Source organism: Cyprinodon variegatus, unplaced genomic scaffold, assembly GCF_000732505.1.
Source record: "Cyprinodon variegatus isolate N-32 unplaced genomic scaffold, C_variegatus-1.0 Scaffold268, whole genome shotgun sequence".
Lineage (NCBI taxonomy): Eukaryota > Metazoa > Chordata > Actinopteri > Cyprinodontiformes > Cyprinodontidae > Cyprinodon > Cyprinodon variegatus.
This window is the reverse complement of record NW_015150721.1, coordinates 951103-955412: the sequence shown is the minus strand read 5'-3', so window position 1 is coordinate 955412 and position 4310 is coordinate 951103.

Sequence of the window (4310 nt, the reverse complement as noted above, 5' to 3'; positions counted from 1 at the left end):
ATTCTCCCAGATTGTGCTTCAATCAGAATTCCTCTTTTCCTCTTAAAAGATCAATATTTTTCTTTAAACATTTATTTTCATTATCCTTTAGATTTGCTCCCAGGGTGGAAAGAGGTTTTATTATGGATAAATGAAAGTCAGTCTGATATGTATCATGTTAATCACCATCATTAATTAACCTTTCTTCTTTTACATGACTCTGACTTGCAGCTTTGCAAAGAGGCGACAGAAGACGTAGACTCTGCACGGCGGACTGGGGTCTCTTTGTCATCATCTGCTCTCCCCTCAGGCAGAAAAGCTTTACTTTATAACTCAGCTGTTGTCACATTCTGGAGCCTCTCCTTTGCATGTCACACATAACTCTAATTCACTCTGATCATTGGCTGCTACACACCTCCCTCTGTGAGATGAACCTCTACAGAAGAGGAGCGAAGCACAAGCAGAGTTGACAGGGTTGTGTGCAAATGGGGGAAGAGGCGAAGACGTTGTTATTTTTTCTCTTAGCTGGGCTTTTTGTTTAATGGAGACCCCTAGAAAGGAAAAAAAATTTTCAGGATTATCCAGAATCTGGTCATACAGTATGATTCTTTATTAAATGTTGAACTTTGCTGGCTGGAGGTGAAGCCTGTTGGTTTTACTGCTTCATATTCAAGAGGTTGAATCATCACTGCTGACTAATGATTTTGCCTTTAGCTGCTAAATCACAGGGTGACTGGCTCCCATGAAGTTGTTCTAGTTGAACAGTTGAACTTTACCATAATACTCAGCCAAATATTATTTTCTTAGCTGTGGTCATCCCTCACGCAATAGGTTATGATCTGGAGGGTGAACTTTACAGTACATATAACTATGTAAGATGGGAGAATCACTAATCGAAAGCGGAAGAAAGAATGGCAGAAAAGGGAGACGGGGAAAAAACACAATGGTTTTATAGGGAAAAAAAACAAAGGGTGAAAGTATAATTGGAAAAAAGAAACAGGAAGGAGGAAAGATTAACAAGACTATGACTTAAAGCTGCACTTTTATACAAGCAAAAGCAAAGCATAAGCATAATACAGATAAGTCTTACCTCCATTGTGCCTAACATAATTCTAAATGTTTCTAAAATTCAATTGCAAATGGTTGTTTGAGAAACAAATTCACTGCCATACCCCTGAGATAGCCTTGGCTTGTCTCCTCCTATAGGTCAATTTACATGGACATAAGAAATTAAGATAAACAACAGATTAAACTAGACAGCTGGTTTATGCTGACTGACAATCCAATCAGTGTGCATGTAAAGGTGTCGGTATCAAGTTGTTCTGAATAAAGCAAGCTGACCATGAGTGCAAATGACCTTTGAGTTCTTTGATATGATCTTAATACTCAGATCGGCATGTTTACATGATACTTATTCATTTTCCATCCAGCATTTTATTCAAGTTACTTATGTCCATGTAAACAGTACAACCCTGAGCTTTCTGATGTTCAATTCAAATACATTTCTATGGCATCAGTATTCTGCCAAAAATCAAATAATGCACAATAAATACTTCTTCAAACCTTTTTACCTCATACAGATCCTCATAAACTACTCCTCATGCATGTTTAACACGTGTAAATCTATTACCACTGGGCCCCAACATACAGTCTGTGCACTTGTGTCAACTTTGGTCACTTGGAAGGCATTACACGCCGGAAAAAGCAACCCGCTTGTCATTGACTACTTTTCAGGAAACCCCAAATCTTAAGTTGTGACCTGTTGACCATGTAACCAGCGTGAACTGTCCTCCAGTTTCCAGCTAATATTTGTGCTAGCAGAAACTATCATGCTATTTTGCCCAAACTTTTTTTGTACATAAGTATGGATGTAGAAAACACTTATGGAGAAAGTAAAAACTGCAACTAAAACAAATAATGTAAGAAACATTTGCTATGTAGATAAAATTGTCCAGCTGTCCACCTATTGAGCCTGTTGAAACCTATTATGTGAACCTAGGATATGTGAATGTGCTCCTTTGTGTACCCAGGATAAAGAAGTTTAAAGTAGCTCTGAATGTAAAAAAGAAAATCTATGTTTTATGCCTCCCCTTTTGTCTCCCAACACTTGCACTGTGATCAGTTTGCATTTCAGGACAGAGCTTCCTAATGAGCTCATCCAATGGCTTCCTGTCAGATGCAGATCCAACAAACCCCACAAAAAAGATGGCTCCCTCAGTTGTTTAAGAATGAGACACAACTATGCACTAGGACAAAAGTAATTTTAAAAAAATGCTAAAAACACAAATAATTACACAGACTTGCCTTTAAAGACAAAATGCAACATTATTTTCAACTGAAACACAACTATGTAAGTATTGGTACCTTAAACTAAAATAAACTAATGATCAATAAAACTTCAAACTTATTAATCAATTAATAAATAAAACAGATGTTGGACTGAATCAAAAGTGTTCTGATTCAACAAGAAAATGTGGGATTTTATTCAGACCAAATCAGTTCCTTCCCTTTTATCTCCTAAGGCGTTTTTTCCTGAAAAAAAATAAAAAGCAAAACAACTAAATTCAATGCTTTAGGATTAGCAGGCTACAACTACAGTGCCCCAAGTTTTTAAAGACAACATAGCTGATTTTTTTCTTTAGTTTGACTCTATGATCCTCATCTAAAGAGCATGAATCAAGGAGGTGCTTTACTGACATTGATTTTATACATGTGCAGTTATCTGTAGATCAAACGTTCCTTATCTGTGCTGCTCGCCTCTTTGGGCCAAAGCTGCATCAGGTGGGCTGCATGCAGGATAAGCATAAGTGGTTCACAGCTGGTGTCGGGGGAAACACCAGAGAAGGGTGGGGAGTGCTGGACAGCAAGGGGAGGGCTGGTGGTAGAGATACTGAGCTGAGGGGGGGTTGCAGCCATGGCGACTGATGGAGGAGGAAATAAACAGATGTCCACAAGCTGGCAGCCAGGCTGAAAGTGGCCTAGCCGTTGAGAGACAGGTGGACGTCCAGAAACACAGCGGGACTGCAGAGTGGCTGCGAAGCCAAGTGTATATGCCCATTTACAACAGTAACAGCAACATTTCTCATAAATAAATCTGTCACTGTTTCTTTGGAGAAAATACCATAAACAAAATTTATATTTGGTTCACCTTCATCGGAGGGATAGAATTGCAAGATAATCTGGGGTGTGCGTGGTGTTTATTTCATCGAGAAAAGTCAATATTTTTAAAGCAAGAAAAGCAAATATTTTTAAAGCAAAAGTTTTATTATAGTTTGAATTGTTTTACTTTTTCAGATACAAATTGTTGTAATTTTGTGAGTTATTCATAAAAGAGCATTTTTTCTAAAAATAAAAATATGTGTTGGGCAGATTTGTATTCATTGTTCATTTAATCAATCAATGATTGATTGACTTTATGATCTCAGAGTGGAGAAATGTACTCGTTATTATAATGTCACTAATCAATAAAGTCCACAATGTGTGCATTCGAATTGGAATATAAATATATTTCCTGTCATTTTAGTCTCATTTCTAGGTTTTGATCAGCTCTGCTGTTCATCTTCTCACACAACTCCAGCATTTTATCAGGTCTTGACCAGGAAAAGTCACAAGTTGAGATTTAAGATTTATAGGGACAAATTTTAATCCCCTGTAAGCTGCTTAATCTGAGTGCAGTAAGACAAGGAGACTCAAAGTCGCCGTTGCTCTGGAGGAGATGTCAACATGACCCTGGGCAAAGCACTTCAAAAACAGCTGCTGTGAGATTTTTTGCTGGACAGAGACAAAAGAAAAAATAATTCTGGCGATGAAATCCATAAGCCATTGAAAACAGTAATACATTTGGACCCTAATAATGGTTTGTGTGTATCAAAATCACATGCAAAATTGATAGCATGAGCGAAGCTGATATGCTAACCAGGTTCATTTTAAATTCTATTAAAAATGAGGAACAGCAGCCACACATTTTTACATGTTTGCCTACTAGTATATGCAAACAATGCAAACTAGTATATGTAGGACATATGCTTCAAACCATAAGATGAAAGATTTAGCGTTTATAATTATTCTAATCTTTAAACAGCTAATTTTTTATATTTTCTCATGTTTTTAGTTTCTCAATGTTTTACTGTGACATTAATATTAACCAAATATAAAAACAATTATAATAGCAGTGCAAAATGTTTACCAAAATGAACTGTATTGAAAATATGAAGAGAAAACTAACTTTAAGCTAGCTTGTCTCATTGTTTTAAACTTATTTGTAGGTGATGCTTATATATATATATATATATATATATATACATATATATGCATATAAACCTCATTTCATC